Source organism: Dermacentor variabilis, unplaced genomic scaffold (assembly GCF_050947875.1).
Source record: "Dermacentor variabilis isolate Ectoservices unplaced genomic scaffold, ASM5094787v1 scaffold_15, whole genome shotgun sequence".
Lineage (NCBI taxonomy): Eukaryota > Metazoa > Arthropoda > Arachnida > Ixodida > Ixodidae > Dermacentor > Dermacentor variabilis.
This window is the reverse complement of record NW_027460313.1, coordinates 1,363,166-1,381,738: the sequence shown is the minus strand read 5'-3', so window position 1 is coordinate 1,381,738 and position 18,573 is coordinate 1,363,166.

The following is an 18,573-nucleotide window of genomic DNA, read 5'->3' as shown; positions in this document are numbered from 1 at the left end:
ACATGCAACCCAACTGCATTAGACAAAGGCATATGGGTGTCCACCACGCCTACAACAACGACAAAGGCTAGAAGAATATGTGTTCTCTATACTGCTCAGAGCCAGGCAGGCCATTTCAAAGATATTGTCTGACAGTCTGTACAAGATGATTGCAACCCAACCTGACCTACTTAAATTTCCAACACTGTTACCATAACCACTTACAACCAGCGAAACATTACTTGCGTTTTCCAACTCGCAGAACTTTGATTATGTATTTGATTTGAATATTTCGCTTGAAGTTAGTGCGTACCAGCAGCCCGGCAAAGGCATGTCTCGAGGTGTAGTGCATAATATGCAAGTAGAAACAGCCAAATTGCTAGTGGGAGCACTGGACTCGGAAACAGTCACAATACAAGCAGCCAAATGACAAAGGCTCTGCCTTTGGTGCTTTGAAAGCCAAATGGTGCTGCTCACTTTACCGATGCCTACACGTCATCTTATTGTGAAGTACTGCAACTGGCTGACACCTGTGTCATCGTATGAACCCAGAATGTTGCCATGCTTTAGATGCCACGGGACTGGTTATACACAAGACATACACATGCGGCCACCTGTTTGCACAAAGTGGGGCACAGAACACAAACCTAAACACCACCAACACTATTGTGGCTTCTCATACGTTTTCGCATGGACCCAAAAGACCCCGAAGAGGCTTGTCGCAAAAAAGAACTGAAGAAGCACACGGAGCAGCGGCCGCGTAGCCAATCACTTCACAGTTGTATTCCAGCTCCCACAAATGGGACTACACTAAACAAGAGTCAAGTGACTTGCTGCATGATACAGACAGAACAAGCCGCTCACATGAGCAGAAGACTTATGTGACCTTTGCATTAAGAATGAAGAGATATGCGCAAGCAGTGTCCGGATAATCAAAATGGGAACCTGGCCACCGCAGTACATTGAGACATCGCACTGAAATGATGACGGAATCTGTCAAAGAACTGAGAGTGACTTTATCAGACGTACTATGTCAAATCAAGCAGCTGGACAAGCGGCAAACGGCTCACGCCTCCTTGCACTTGAAGATAAGCAGCATGGGCAGAAGTATATCACAAGCTGCAGGAGAAAGCCAGAGGAGGTGGGGACAGCAGGCAGCACCAGCAGTCAGACACCCTGAAGCGTAGCCGCTCTTATAGTAGGTCCACATCCTGCAAGTCTGCTTCTTCAGTGCCCCAAAAAAGTGAGACACAGCATGAAGCCGCAACACAAGAGGCTGCACCAGTCAACAGCTACCGTCCACTAAGGGCTGTGCTCCCTCGAGTCAAACTCTGCATAAGGGAATGACAATTAAAGCCATATCACTCCTGTATGCCAAGCTTGAACAGGTTCTCATAGAACAATACAAATTAGTTAAAACTTCAATAAACAGCACATTATTCACATTCAATAGCAATACCAGCAGCAATAACAAACGATGGCAGTGTACATGGACCAGCACGGCAAGCTCCTCCAAATCCTCATTCAATAATCAGTCATCTTTGCTCAAGAATCTTTTCCTGTCATTCTGAAAGACTGCCAGATCCACAACTCCCGCAATACTCCAATGCTAGCCTCCCTCAATCGTTCTACGTGGCCGGTACTCCAGACCGTATGCAGCAGAAGCTGCAGCTTGAGCGTTAGTGCGATCGAATTAGGTCAGCTGTTTCGGCAAGAGGGCCAATCCATCGTCCTGCTGCTCCAGGAAAACAGAGGCACAACACCAGATATACAAGGGTACAAAGGCTAATTGCAAGCAGCTATAGAGCATCGGGCATGGTGAGAAAAGGCACCAGTTGAGCAGGCTCGAACAGCTATCTTTGTTTCCACAGATGCTCCGCACATATAACTGAACATTATTTTATACTGCACCTCATATCAGAAAGCTGTGGCAGTGTGCTGCAGGCTAAGGCAGAGAAAGGGAGCCATTTTGGCATTGGTCTATCCCTGTCCCAAAACCAGGCACCGCACCCGAGGGGACTTCACTTTGCTTTGACATCTGCAAATTCGCTTTCCCCAGCACAGAATACTTAGTTGAGGTGAGCTCATTGCACATCACCCACATTGTGGATACAAAGACGTACATCCAAGAGGATGCCATCTTGACGAAGCAGACACCACAGACCCCAAATTAACAAATGACACCAACTATCCCAGCTGCCACACCCTCCATTCAAACCAGAAGGGTAGTACACTTACCTAGCATGGGCAACTGTGGCCTTCATCCAGAATGTCAGTACGCGTCTGCCCCAAGAGGCAGAGACCATTATCCAATATAATACTTGATGTAGGGGTGAAAATGTACCACATTCACAAAATCATTGTTTCAGGCTGGGACCATTTTCGTCATGCACTTGAGTCTGCAGAATGTGTTGAGGAATCGCTAGCAACACGCATCCTTTACACACTGCAAAGAGCGACATGCGGACTAGAGCTTACTGGGGCAACATCCAGCCCTGACAAGCATCTGCTGCAACTTTGGGGTGAGCAAGCCAAGCTGCATACCGCATACTTAAATTGTTGCCACACGCAACACACCCTGATCAATATTCTGCACAAGACTGAGCAGGCAAGACGTCATGCTAAGAAACTTGCCAGATACTAGGGGATGGACCGCTGCGCATCATTTGAACGCATATGTCTCGGTAAGCTGTGACACATTCTCGGCTATAACAGGATGAACCAAATAGTGTAATACTATCGAAAACACGCTGCTCGATCTTCAATGCACATGTGAGAAATTTGAGGAACAAGTTACAGATGCTTTCCCCGACCACCTCACAGCAACTGACAGTCACCAGACTTGTACGCACCTTAATGACTACTTGCCAAGGAAGGAACGGAAAGCCTTTTTACGATGGCAGAACCTGTCATTGCTCTCGGGCATGTCAACACTTAAAGTGCGCGTGGAAAAGATGGAGTCATTTTGCAGATGTTGAGGCATCTTGCCGAAAGGAGTAAGCAAACACTACTGCTTGTTATCAAAGAAATCTGGAATATTGGAATTCCCCACGGAGTGGAAACACTTGGTCATGATGCCGCTACCGAAACCAGGCAAGATACCTGACACCACAGGCAGCCTTCGATCAATCTCACTCACACTGACAGTGTGTAAATTGACTGAAGGAATGTGCCTCGCGAGGCTGAACTACCATCTCAAAAACAAAAGACTATTTCCATCTATGCCAGATTGGTTCTGGTCTAAGGCTGACATGTACAACAATAGTCTCTTTCTGCATCAAAGCGCCGCCAATACCAGCCGCTTCAGAGTGTTTGGATCCCACCGATGGCATCGGTTGTTGGGAACTCGGCGCTGACGCCCGTGGTTGTACCTGGGTCGCAAGCCCCAAGGGTAGCGTTGGCCTGGCGGCCTGGGGTACAACTGGAAGCATCCGAAGGTCCCGGCAAAGCATGAGTCGACTGGTAACAACAAAACAACTTGTTTATTTTAACATCGCAAAGAGTTGGCGGTCAGGTTGACCGAAGTAGAGAGACGGGAGAGCACTTTACTCAACAGAAGAAATCGGAGCCCTCCTTTTGGCGTCCGGGGGCAGCTGTTTTTATACTCTCGCAGTTGAGGGCAAGAAGGAACCCCTCAATAGACGAGCACGTGATTGTACAATGGGCTAATGGTGACGCACACTGTCGTAGCGCCGCCGGTCGGGCACAAAGACTGGGAGGAGAGGGTGACCCCTGCTGTCGCATCGCCTGGTTCGGGCACAATGACTGGAAGGAGAGGGTGACCCCTGCTGTCGCATCGCCTGGTTCGGGCACAATGACTGGAAGGAGAGGGTGACCCCTGCTGTCGCATCGCCTGGTTCGGGCACAATGGCACATACACTCACACACGCACATGAAGACACGTGGCATCGGAACATGCCTGGAAACGCCTGGAAACGCCTGGCGGGGAGCGTTGCGGCGACGCCGAACGGGCCAAAATGTCTGCCGCCCCGCCGCAGTCGCGCCGGCAAAACCGCGTGTCGCAGGCGAAACGCAACAGACCGCCCCGCCGGGGGAAGGAGATCCCGATGGACAGGGGACTGCATCCGCTGTCCGGAGGGATGTCGCTCGATGATGCTCATAACCGAAGTCGGGCGTCCCTCGACGTTTCTTGAGCGCAGCGCACAGAGAAGGCCTCGTTCTCTCGTTCAGGCTCGCACGGGACACTGCAAAGTGACTTCGGGAGAGTTCACATTTTTGTTCTCGTTCCCGGCAAGCGTTAGAACTACGCTGAAACTCAACCGCTCAGTCAGCAAGCACGGCACAACCCTCACTAAGCCCTGCCAGGCTCTTTCCCCTTTTTATACCACTGCCTAGTTCCTTACAGTAGTCTAGCATCACTCAGAACGCGTCCACAAATTGGAAAATTGCACTAGAAAGCATATCATCACTTTGAAACACTAAACAAAAGCAATATGTTAAAAAAAATCCTGCCTCAGGAAGAAAAACATCAGTAACAAACAATTTTGAGGCTGATTCCTACGTTAGGGGCTTCGACTTAAGCCATCGGCGTTACCGTTGAGACTCCCCTTTTTGTAACGCACCTCAAAGGAATATTGTTGTAAAGCGAGGCTCCAGCGCAGGAGGCGGCCATTTTTGGGAGAGATGGTCTGCAGCCATTGGAGAGGGCAGTGATCCGTCTCAATGATAAACCTCGAGCCGGCTAGATAGCATGACAATTTCTGAACGGCCCACACGAGACACGCACACTCTTTCTCGGTGGCGCTATACGCCTGCTCACGACTGGTCAGCTTACGACTAGCATACAGGACGGGGTGTTCTACTTCTCCATTTTCCCGTTGGCACAGTACAACGCCCATGCCTCGCTCACTAGCATCGCACTGAACAACGAACCCTTTTGTATAGTCTGGCGATCGTAGCACAGGCTGGTTTGTTAGGGCACTCTTTAGGGCGCTAAAAGCTCTTTCCTTTGTCTCGTCCCAGACGACTGTTTGAGGCTCTGTCTTTCTTAGAGCATCCGTCAGGGGAGCCGCGATATCAGAGTACCTAGGGATGTACCTCTGATAGTAGCCGGCGACACCCAAGAACGACCGAATATCGGTCTTGGTGCGCGGTTGCGGAAAGTCTCGCACAGCGGCCACTTTTATTTCAGAGGGGCGGCGACGACCCTGACCAATCACGTGACCGAGGTAGACAACCTCGGCCTGTGCTAACTGGCACTTAGGAGCCTTGACTGTCAAGCCCGCTTCGCGCAGGCGGGTTAGCACTGCCCGCAAGTGTGCCATATGCTCAGACCAGGATGCGGAGAATATCGCTACGTCGTCTAGATACGGTAAAGCGAATTCTTGCTGTCCCCGCAACACTTTATCCATGAGGCTTGAAAAACAGTATGGCGCGTTCTTCAAACCAAAACTCAACACTTTAGGACGGAATGTTCCCATTGGTGAAATGAACGCCGCATACCTACTAGCCTCTTCTGTAAGTGGAACCTGCCAATAACCCCTGACAAGATCTAGGGTGGAAATAAACTGAGCGCTACTAACTTTCTCAAGGCGCTCCTCGATGTTAGGGATCGGATAAATTTGATCCTTAGTGATGGAATTAAGCCTGCGGTAGTCGACGCAAGGACGAGGTTCCTTGCCCGGTACCTCAACTAAAATCAAAGGGGAGGTATAATCACTCTCACCTGCCTCAATAACACCGAGCTGTAGCATTTTCTTTACCTCAGCCTCCATAATATCGCTCTGGCGGGGTGACACCCGATACGCCTTGGATCGTACTGGCTCGGGGGAGGTAAGTTCTATATCATGAGTAAGTACAGAAGTCCTACCAGGCCTCTCAGAGAACAGACCTTGAAACTCTTGTAATAGCTGGTGTAGTTCGGTTTTCTGCTCGGGCGACAGCGGTGCTTTACTGATAAGGTCACTAATGACTTGACCGGTGTCTTCCCTGTTCGTCACTGAGCCTAGTCCCGGAAGCTCGACCGGAAGCTCTTCAGGAACGTTTACCATCATGCACACCACTGCTTCCCTTTGTCTATAAGGTTTGAGCAGATTACAGTGGTAAACTTGCTGTGCTTTCCGCTTTCCTGGCAGACTTACCACGTAGTTAACGTCCGACAGTTTCTGAACAATTCGTGCTGGGCCCTCCCACTGCACGTCTAGTTTGTTGTTTAGCGATGTGCGCAATATCATGACCTCATCGCCCACCTCAAAACGACGGGCCCTGGCTGTCCGATCATAATAAACCTTGGCCCTCTGCTGGGCCTTTGTCATTGCTTCACCTGACAACTCCTGTGCCCTTCTTAAGCGTTCGAGGAGCTTAAGTACGTACTCCACCACGACTGGGTCGTCGCCCCTACCTTCCCACGATTCTCGAAGCATGCGAAGCGGAGATCGAAGCGAGCGACCGTACACCAGTTCAGCTGGCGAAAACCCCGTAGCCGCATGCGGCGCGGTCCTTAAAGCAAACATCACCCCAGGCAGACACAGCTCCCAGTCAGTTCGATGTTCAAAACACAACGCTCTCAACACGCGCTTCATGACGGAGTGGAGCTTCTCAACGGAATTCGACTGTGGGTGGTACACTGAGCTGTGTAGCAGCTTTACCCCACACCTTTCGAGAAAAGTTGTCGTCAAAGCGCTAGTAAACACTGTGCCCTGATCTGATTGGATTTCCGCAGGAAAACCAACTCGCGCAAATATGGACAGTAGTGCATTGACTATCTCAACTGAGCTGAGTTCTTTAAGCGGCACTGCTTCAGGGAACTTTGTCGCTGGGCAGATCACAGTCAAAATGTGTCTGTACCCCGTGGCTGTCACCGGCAGAGGTCCCACTGTATCAATAACGAGCCGTCTAAAAGGCTCCGTAATGATAGGTACCAATTTCAACGGCGCCCTTGATTTGTCCCCTGGTTTGCCCACCCGCTGACAAGTGTCACATGTCCTCACGAAATGGTCTGCGTCCCGAAAACACCCTGGCCAATAGTACTCTTGCAAGAGACGGTCCTTAGTTTTCTTAACTCCTAGGTGTCCGGACCACGAACCCCCGTGTGACAAGCGCAACAGATCCTGACGATAGCATTGAGGCACGATCAGCTGATCGAACTCCACTCCTCGGCGGTCTAGATACTTCCGGTACAGGACTCCACCTCTTTCCACAAAACGCGCAGTTTTCCTGGCGATACCTTCTTTGACATTGCAGCGCACGTTTTCCAGGCTGCCATCCTTTTTTTGCTCGGCTATCAAAGCCGACCGGCTGACTTTTAGCAACCTATTAAGTCCGTCTGACGTAGGCGCGATGAGCAAATCAGTAGATAGCTCTTCTAACTTTCCCGTGTCGGGCGTTTCCTCTCCAGTATCTGGCGCCTTTAACGTTACAGACTCAAGTTTATTCAGTTCGGGCGTGCTCTGAATATCAGCTTGCTGCGCCTCTGACCCTTTTTCGTTGTTTGATAACGTCGGCCCCGCAACTACCGCCTTTGCAGCGAGCTCCCGAACCTTCGATCTGGTTAAGGCCTGAACACTAGCTTCACCAAACAAAAGCCCCTTCTCGCGCAGGAGGTGATCGGACCTGTTTGAAAATAGGTACGGGTACTGGGGTGGCAGCATAGATGACACTGCCGCCTCCGTCTCAAGCGCTCCGAAAGGTCCTTCAATAAGCACCCTTGCTACTGGCAGACACACGCTATGAGCTTCCACGGCTTGCTTGATCCACGCGCACTCGCCCGTGAACATATGGGGTTCTACGTAAGACGGGTGAACTACATCCATCGTAGCTGCGGAATCGCGAAGCACTCGGCACTCTTTCCCGTTCATGAGGAGGTCTCGCATGTAAGGCTCGAGAAGCTTCATGTTCTCGTCAGTGCTGCCTATTGAAAAAAACACAACTTTTGGTGTTGTTTCCGGACACTGCGCCGAAAAGTGACCCGGCTTCTGGCACGTATAACAAACGCGCGCTTGCCTCATCTCGAACCGCTTTCTGCGTTCGGCTTCGGCTGCCGCCGTCTCCTTAGGTTCGGTCGCACTGCTTCCACTCGCATCCGCACTACGCGTGTTCCCCTTTGCTCTCATGGGTGTGAACTTCGGCCTCTCAAACTTCAAGCCAAATTCACCCTTTTGACCGTCCTTAGCTCCGCGAGCCCGACGCGTCACAAACTCCTCGGCTAGCTCAGCGGCTTTAGCCACCGTACAAACGTCTGGCCTATCCAAGACCCAGTATCGCACGTTCTCCGGTAACCGACTATAAAACTGTTCTAGCCCGAAGCACTGCAGAACTTTATCGTGGTCACCAAACGCTTTCTCTTCTTTGAGCCACTCCTGCATGTTCGACATAAGCCTATACGCAAACTCTGTATATGACTCACTTTTGCCTTTCTCATTTTCCCGAAACTTCCGACGGAACGCCTCCGCAGACAGCCGGTACTTTTTTAGAAGACTCGATTTCACTGTGTCGAAATCCTCTGCCTCCTCTCTATCCAAGCGAGCGACTACGTCGGCCGCCTCGCCGGGTAACAAAGTGAGCAAGCGCTGTGGCCACGTTTCCCGAGAGAACCCCTGCTTCTCGCACGTTCGCTCAAAGTTAACCAGGAACAAACCAATGTCCTCTCCAAGCTTAAACGGCCGCATCAGGTCAGTCATTTTGAACAATACGCGTTCTCCTGCACCGTGTGCCTGACTTCCATTACGAGCGCGTTCCATCTCTACCTCAAGACGCTTCATTTCCAAAGCGTGTTGACGGTCACGCTCTTGTTGCTCTCGCTCTTTCTGTTCTTTACGTTCGCGCTCTTCTTTTTCTTTCTGTTCTTTAAGTTCGCGCTCCTGTCTTTTTGCAGTCTCCCTCTCTTCAATGGTCTCAAGGCATTCCGACAGCTCGTCATCCTCAGCTTCTAACTCAAGAATAGCCTTTAGCAGTTCAGGTTTTCTGAGTTTGTCTGAGACATCCAGACCCAACTCTCTTGCAAGCTCCAACAATTTCGGTTTGCGCAACGACTTCAAATCCATGGCTGCTCTGAATGCTGCTTTCTCTACTGCTTACTATTGTCTTGCCGCAAACTAACCCGGCAGCAACGACAACCACAATTACCAGCTCTGTTTCTGACACTAACAAAAGCCTGGCAAAGCTCAGAAGAAGAAAGTCCCGCACTCACCAAACCTCGCAGCCAAGAGTTCCGCGCAGTCGTTCCGCTGCAGGCAACCAGTCATCACACAGGGCTCGTTGCACTGCTCCCGGATCGTCGATGAGCTGCTCAGCATACAGTCAACTGCATCTCTTCGCTGCTGGCCTCCGTTGTCGCGATCTCACCGCTGGCAGACAGTTGTTTGAAGTCGGAGGCGATCTCACCGCTGCCAACCAGATGTTTGGATCCCACCGATGGCATCGGTTGTTGGGAACTCGGCGCTGACGCCCGTGGTTGTACCTGGGTCGCAAGCCCCAAGGGTAGCGTTGGCCTGGCGGCCTGGGGTACAACTGGAAGCATCCGAAGGTCCCGGCAAAGCATGAGTCGACTGGTAACAACAAAACAACTTGTTTATTTTAACATCGCAAAGAGTTGGCGGTCAGGTTGACCGAAGTAGAGAGACGGGAGAGCACTTTACTCAACAGAAGAAATCGGAGCCCTCCTTTTGGCGTCCGGGGGCAGCTGTTTTTATACTCTCGCAGTTGAGGGCAAGAAGGAACCCCTCAATAGACGAGCACGTGATTGTACAATGGGCTAATGGTGACGCACACTGTCGTAGCGCCGCCGGTCGGGCACAAAGACTGGGAGGAGAGGGTGACCCCTGCTGTCGCATCGCCTGGTTCGGGCACAATGACTGGAAGGAGAGGGTGACCCCTGCTGTCGCATCGCCTGGTTCGGGCACAATGACTGGAAGGAGAGGGTGACCCCTGCTGTCGCATCGCCTGGTTCGGGCACAATGGCACATACACTCACACACGCACATGAAGACACGTGGCATCGGAACATGCCTGGAAACGCCTGGAAACGCCTGGCGGGGAGCGTTGCGGCGACGCCGAACGGGCCAAAATGTCTGCCGCCCCGCCGCAGTCGCGCCGGCAAAACCGCGTGTCGCAGGCGAAACGCAACAAGAGGAAAGATATATGGGTTCTTAGTCACAGTCGAACCAAGAAGGATGTTCAGCACAGTCTGTAACGAGGTGGTACTGGTGGCCTTTCGTGAAGCCTGCCCAGGCATTAGGGTTGCGAGTATTGTCAAAGCCTCTTATGCAACGGAACATTTGAAATATGAAGTGACAGTAAACAGCCAAAGACTTTTACCAACTGCAGAGGTGGAAATGCAGGTAAAACCCGGACCAGCACACTTGATTACAGGAGTGGTTTGCTGATGAGGTAAGAAGCTGACTTAAAAGTAGGTGATAATCAGGGGCATAGCCGGGGGGGGGGGGGGTGGAGAGGCTTATGTGGCTTCAGCTCCCCCCCGCCAAATGTTTTCGTGCTGTCATGCGCCAGCGACCAAAACACACCCCGTCGCCGGAAATCATGCTGGATTTTGTCTAGAATGTGCTTTTCATGCTCGAAAAGACATTTCAGCATGAACATTGCGAACTCTGGCTGCATTTCGTAGCAATGCCCATCTACCGGGAGTCACATATCTTAACGCAAGGAGCCCCATCCGAGCACAGTTTTTGATGGCGAGCGGGCTCATCGCGGCATCTCGCGGAGGCCGCGAAATCTACGGAACACGTGGATTTCAATTCTGAAACTTTATGGGTATAAAGTTCTCATAAACTTTTATGCAAAAGGTGCATTGACATTTCCAAAGTCGTGCTTTAGATTTTCAATTCCAGAACATTGTGGGTTTAATGTTGTTATAAACAGTTGACGCCGAAGGTACATTAACTTTTCTAAAGTCGTCCATACATCGGACTATACAACGAGACAGACCAAAAAACACACTATCAGACAAGTTGACAAAGCACGCGGCAAGGTGCGATGAGACGAAACGTTGTGGTAGTTCATTTGTACCGTCATCTCACAGACAAGAATATCAACATTTTTTTTTCCACCCACGCCAAAGCACCCATGTCAAGACACTAAAGCCAGCAAAGGTAACTACATTCTTATTTATTTTTCTATTCTGATTTTTATTCGCGACGACCACATTGAGGCTCTTCAATTTTCTTGTTCTCACTATCCGCGGGTGCCAGAGCCGCCAGCCAGAGCGCATGCATTTTTCTCGTGTTGCCCCGACCACCGCACGGTGCACTTCGATGCGCGTTCATTTTTCTCTGGCCAAGTGGATTTTGGACTAGCTGGCACAGTTTTGGACGCTTTCTGGCTAGCAGATCAGAAAAATAAACAATGCATTTTCGCTCGCCGCCATTACTGCGGGGACTCGGCAGATGGAAACGCATTCACTTGAGCGCCACCTCTCCGGAAAATTTTTTCTCGCCGGTGTAGGATACCGAGCAGCATCCATATATGCTTCTCTGTGGACCAAGCATCTCACGTTTTCTTTGATGTTCCTTCGGTAGCCGCATTAGGTGCCCAAAGTAGGCATTTGATTATGGCCAACATGCTTTCCTTGCGTCTTTTTTTTTTTTTCATTTCCGTGCCCCCACCCCACCAAAGAATACAGGCATTGTTGCGGCGCAGCAAATTGTCGCATAGTGAAAGCTCGATTTTGTTACTTCTTCTTTTTCGGAAAGTAATGCGCCACGGGACGCTTCAGTTGCCGGATACTCTTATATTATTGCGATAGAAATTATATGGGCAATCCAGGCGCATTCCTGCCGTCACCATTGCCCTCATGTTCCATATAAAGTACAAGGGCGATAACGTCGCAACCGCGGGCCGCATGCTGTATGTGCGAGTGAAAGCGTAAGGGGGGTGGGGGTGGCATGAGTGAGCCGACGATGGTGGCTCAGTCTTGTGTGCGCAAGGGAGAAAAGTGAGGAGAATTAAAGCGCGCCGCCTCCTGTTGCACGCGATACATCAGGGGGAGTGGAGGGAGAGGGGGGCTGTGATCTGTGAATCTGTGGTTGCGCGACACATTTGCCTTGTGTGACGCATTATAAACAGTGACTTTTTCTTAGATAAGTAGATTTATTGAAGACTTATACGTATATTTAAATATCTTGTTGCGAGGTTTTGTGTATACGTGCAGTGAACTTTGTTTACAGTGAAACTTTTTTGCCCTCTGTCAAGCTGTATCTTCGCATTTGTATATTCTATTGTATCTTCGCATTTCTAATGTATGGGGGTGAGTCAAATGAAAGTGAGCCAACCCACCCCGCGCAATATCAGTTCGGTTCGTTATCTGCGAGGCATGCGCGTAGCACAGAGGCATCTCTCATTTACAAAAGTGACACGCAGGTGTGAGTATAAAGGTTCTTTAGTGCTTTCATACACTGGGTTGAACATGGTTGCGTGACATAATGGAGACTCTGAAAGTTGAACAGCGTGGTGCCGTGAGGTTTTTGACAGCTAAAGATGTTTCCCAAAAAGAAATTTGTCGCCGTATGGCTGCCGTGTACGTTGAACATTGCATTTCATTGGCCACTGTAAAGCGTTGGAGGAAACGGTTCAAGGAAGCACGTGAAAGTTGCAAAGACGATCGAAGACCGGGCCAAAGCCACCGTGCGATCACCCCCAACACAATTGCAAAGGCTGATTAGACAAGAACGGAGGATAAGCATCGATGAATTGATAGGGCGGTTCTTGTCACACAATAATTCATGAACATCTCGGTTATCGGCTCTTGTGTGCGCAATCAATGCCCAAGGTTTTGAACCACCGCCAGAAAACGGAGAGGTTCTGCGCTGCCTTGACTAATCTAATCCGGTATCACAATGAGGTTGATGACTTCCTGTCGCTACTACGAGCCTGAAACACAACGGCAGAGCTTACAGTGGAAACTGTTGAATTCACCACCCCAAGGAAAGCAAAGACAATCACTTCTGCTGCAAAGGTGTTGTTGACTTTTTTTTCGATCGTCAGGAGCCATTATTGATCGAATTTGCTAAACCTGGAGAGACTATCAATTGTTTCCGATATTGTGAAACGTCGGATCAGCTGCGTGTCACAATCAACAACAAACGACGTGAAAAATTGAGGAATGGGGTCATCTTGCTCATCTACAATGCCCGTCCCCACATCTCTGATGTGGTCAATGCAAAACTGGCAAAGTTCAAGCGGGAACCACTACAACATACGTCATGCAGCCCAGACCTGTCCCCTTGAGACTTCCACATTTTGGAGCATTTGAAAGAACTTCTCAAGGGAACCAGATTCGTCTCGGATGATGACGTGAAAGAGTCAGTTACAGACATTTTGAAGCGGCAACCCAAGGAGTTTTATCAGACGCGAGTCGCGCGACTCGTTAGTCAGTGGGACAAATGTCTGTCTAAATGATCATGGAGACTACTTTTAAATAAAGCACCCCGTTTGTCATATATTCGCATTGGCTCACTTTCATTGGACTCGCCCTCGTATATTTTGCACAACTCCTGCTTTATTTATATGTGCTCTCTGGTGCGACTATAATTTCGGTTACAATAGTAATACACAATACAATACAATAATTCCAGTACATGACCGGTGACAGCTGCTCCTGCGCAACACATTGTAACAAAGGACAGCGTCATCGAGATTTTTCCCTGGTCATTGCATATGCACAAAAATCTAAACAAGGTTCTTGAATGACAGAGAGAGAGAGAGAGAGAGAGAGAGATGCAAATGAGAGGAAGGCAGGGAAGTTAACAAAGTTTCATTAAAATATTTGTCTTCAACTGGTTCATTTCATGGCCTTTACATTTTTCATATCAGTGGCATGCACTGCTTTGCTGGTTCCAAACTGATATAGTTCTAAAGTTCGCGTGATACTTTCTTTACTTACTACATTGACAGAAAACATGGAAGCATTCATATAAGTTATTTCGGGCCCAATTTTCGAGACATACTAGTACATTCTTTTATGAAAAAATACATATTTTACTTGTCTTGACAGTGTGTAGCATTCAAGAATTCGTTTGCAGCATCTTTGGCAACGGCAATGCAGTTGTTCACGTATTTCATCCTTCGACAACAAATTCTATAAGGAGGAGGCCGAGCCGCAACGTGAGCCCCCCCCTCCCCCCTCCCCAAACGAAATTTCTGGCTACGCCACTGACACCTCCTCCATTATATATGGCAGGGTATGTCGCGCAGAAATTTTTTACTCGCAACAAATGTGAGGACTGCCGCTCTCTTCTTTTGCAGAACTCTAGTGTCAGTAGCAGAGTCTCAAAATTCACAAAATTTGTGACAGGGGAGGATTGCTGTATCCCTCCAAGTTGCTTTTTGAAGCACTAAAGAAACTTGAGGGAATGCATTTACAACCTTCTTCAGCAAAGAGGAGCTTTGCAGCGACAGCATAGTTGATGTCATGATTCTAGTGAAAGCTTTAAATTTGTTTATGCCATTGGCTGCAAATTACATGCTGATGATTTCACATCAGCAGTTGTGCGTTTTTATGTCCTAACAAGGCTGTACATTTACGTTAAAGGTCTTTATCAGTGAAGAGAAGCACGACGAAAAAGAAAATTGCACTTTAAAGTTAGCAGGCTACATAGTGCAAAATAGGTATGCTGACACTTCTTTGTCTTTTGTTATCCGAATGCACAACTTCTTCTGGTGCATTCAAAAAGCTAATTTTGTGAATTAAGAAATGAATTAAGGAATTCATTTGCGCATATTAATTCCGCTGTAGGTCTCCATTGCTTGGGATGGAATGTACTCGCACTGTTTTTCTGTTTTGGCATGTGTAGTATTGCAGAGATCCCTTTTACTTGGCGTCTTTCCTACCTGTTTTATTCCTTTCATAGAAATGTAGGATGTCGGTGTGCCTCAAACTCGCACATGAGCCTGACGTTCGGGAGCACTTCATGATGTAAATAAAAAAAAATCACGAATAAACTGCGCAAATGAAGTTGCGGGGGGTTCGCGAAACAAAATGAAATAACGAGGGACAAATGTTTATCGCGGAAGAAGGTAAATGCCAAGCAGGGAAGCTCTTTGGCTTTGGGCTATGTACGTACGTGTTGTTTTGCCTTATCTTCGACAACAGCGGCTGGGGAACTAAGCGCTTGACGTTGGGTCGCGGACGCCGCGCCCGCTTTTTTTATGAATGCGAACCGCAAAAGGAAATGTGTGCACCTGGAATCCGAGTTGGTTTAAATCAATTCGATGTCCTTTACTACGGCGTTATTTCCAGCCGAGTTTTCCGTCCGAATAATTACTGGTTACGTGGCAGCGTGGCTCAGAACAAATTTAACGGCATTATACGCCACTACTTAGGTGTCTGCAAAACCTTTGCTGTCAGGTCAATAAATCCGTCTAATGGGCATTGAGATTCGCTAGGAGTGCACATATAATTCATCTCTTATATGAAGTGAGTTTCGGGGATGCATCTTAGCATCCGACGAGCATTTGCGCGTCTATTTGACTGGGACAGAAAATGATTATCAAAATGTCAACATGCAGCGCTGGCTCCGCGCCGTCCGTTCCGTACATGGATGGATGGAAGGTAGGAGCGTCCCCTTTGAAATGGGGTGATGGCAGTTGCCACCATGCTCGGCTTTTTATTTTTGTTTAACTGTGTTGCAAGTTATTAAAATTCGCCATTTCCTTTAAATACGTCTTTCTACATTTTTAACCTTGTGTCACCTCTCTGCTTTTGAGCCACCAATCCTCCAATCGCTTTTTGCTAATTTCCACCGCATATTTATTTACATGACTATATTATTATCTCTGAACCCTAGGGCCCCAGGAAGCGTGACTGTACCCCCATCGACATCGGGATGGATACCATCACATTTTAGTATGAGGTGTTCTATTGTTTCTACAGATTGACCACACACAGTACATGTGTCTTCTCCTTCGTTAAATTTCTTTTTATAGGTTCGCGTTCTAAGACATCCTGACCTAGCTTCAAAGAGTAGGGCACTGCCTCTTAAGTTATCATAAAACGCTTCCTTCCTGATCTGCTGCTTCCAGTATCGATATAGTTCAACACTATGCTTCTTTTCCACTGAATTTATCCAATTTTTACCTTCCGCGTTTTTAATCTGTCGTTTAATGCTCTGTCTTTCTCCGTCCTCGTGTCTGGCATACTTACTGGTTAGTTTCCTAGTACTTTTCCGCCATTGTGAGTCAACGCCCTTTCTGTATAGGTATTTAAATACCTTAGCTGCCCACCTGTTATCGTCTAATTTCCTCAGGCATTTTTTCGTATAGGATGTTACTCCGAGCTTCCCGGGCTTCAAACTATGCCCAGCCCATATCCCCATGTACTGCTTCGTTTGTGGTTTTCCTGTGGGCACCTAATGCTAATCTTCCAACAGGTCTCTGATTTACTTCTAGTCTTGACTGAACTTCTGCCCCTAAGCGCAGAACCGCATTACCGAAAGTAAGCACCGGCACCATTACTCCCTTCCAAATACCTCTCAGTACCTCATACCTGTTGTACCCCCACAATGCCCTATATTTCATTATCCCGGCATCTCCTCGCCCTTTTTCTATGAGAGACTTTTCGTGCTTTTCCGTGTACATCTGCCCTTTTTTTATCTATACCCCGAGATAATTGTAATCGGCCACTCGGGGTATTTCATGGCCTTGTATGTAAGCTCCTGATCAGTTGTATCTTTGAAAAACATCCCACCGGACTTAGCTGCACTAAAACTGAAACCTAAACTGTCTCCTTCGTCTCCACAGTAATTAACCAGAGATTGCAAATTTTCCTGGCTATCTGCTAACAGTACAATATCGTCCGCATACATTAAACCCGGTAGTCGTTGCTCAATAACCTTCCCGCCTCATATGTACGACAGATTATACCATAGATTGCTTCCTTGGAGCCTTCTTTCCATACTTATCATATAAAGCATGAACAGCAGCGGTGATAGAGGACAACCTTGCCTTAATCCTTTGTGTACCTCGACAGTTGTCGTACTCTTAATTCCTTCCTATGTTATTTCAACATTATTTTCTCGATATATTTCCTGTAGGAAATCAATTACCTCCTGACCGATACCTTCATCTTTTAATATGTTCCACAGGAGTTCCCTGTTTACGTTGTTGTATGCACCGCTTATGTCCAGGAAGGCTAAATACAGAGGTCTGTTTTCCGCCTTAGCTATTTCTATGCACTGGGTAAGCACGAACAGGTTATCATCTAAGCGCCTACCACTTCTGAACCCGTTCTGAAGTTCTCCAAGTATTCTATTACTTTCTACCCATGACTGCATTTTTAGTTTCACAGCCTGCATCGCCAGCCTATATATAAATGATGTTATCGTAATTGGTCGGAAGGATTTTATGTTAGTCCTATCGCCTTTCCCTTTATAAATCAAATTCATTTTACTCTGTTTCCAGCTGTGCGGAATTTGCTTATTTGTTATGACTGCCTCCAATGCTTTTATCAGCGTTTCCTTGCTTCTTGGGCGAAGTTAATTAATTAACTTGATTGGCATTTCGTCTATCCCTGCTGACGTGCATTTTGGAACATTTGCTTCCGCCTTTTTCCAGTTAAGATAGGTCAGTTCTAAGCTGTCTTCTATGGTGCCATCCTGTGTTGCTCCCTCATTTGGGGCGATTACCTTATCGTCTTTCCTAAATGACTCAGCTATAACTGAACCAATGTAGTTCACAGCGTCATCTCCCTATAAACATTTTCCCTCGGCATCGTGAATCTGTTCCTGCTTTCTGTGATTCGCTTTGCCCAGCCAGCTTATGTGGTTCCAGAATTTTCTTGACTCCTTTTTAGTTGCATCGCGAACTTCAGCCAGCCAGCGATCAGAGGACTGCTTTATTTTAGCCTGGACGAGGATCTGCACTTGTTTCTTTTGTCGATAACATTCCCATTTTTGGCATGTTTCCTCTTCAGATAACTGCACCCTCTTTGATTCTCTGTTCCCGTGATGCCAACCGTCGTTGTTCGATGGCCTCCCTAATTTCCTTATTCCACTAACTTCGTGGCTTCCTTTTTCCTCTTCAGCGGTTTACTCCTTTTACTTCTTTTACTTCTTTTATTTTTGTACTAATGAGTAGTGCTAACTGATTATAATCCCACTTTTTCATAGGATGTTTCTCTATTGCTTCCTCTATGCCGGCCGCTATTTGCGCTATTTGTTCGTCATTTAATTTTGCGTACTCTTTTTGACTTCCCTGCATTTCTCTTTTGAGCAGGGCTCCCAAATGTAGACTAATACGCTTATGATCACTTCCGAGGCTGTACTTCCCCTCTTCGTCTATTTCCATTATTGCGAGCTTGCTATACATCCCCTGCGACATTAAGCAGTAGTCAATGGTCGTTTGTCTGTTACGGGATTCCCACATGATTTGTCCCTCACACTTAGTTTCTCTATTTACTATAACTAGGTTGTATCGCTCACAGAAGTCTAGCATCAACTTCCCGTTACAATCTGTGTATCCATCCAGATCCTCGATGTGGCCATTCATGTCACTCACCAGGCAAATATCGGCACCTTCTCCGAACTGCTTTATATCGTCATTGAGACACTTCACTAGATCCTTGTTCTCTTGCTTCTCTTGGTGCATTTGTCCCCTGTCCCTAAATAAACTAATCCTAGCCATGTC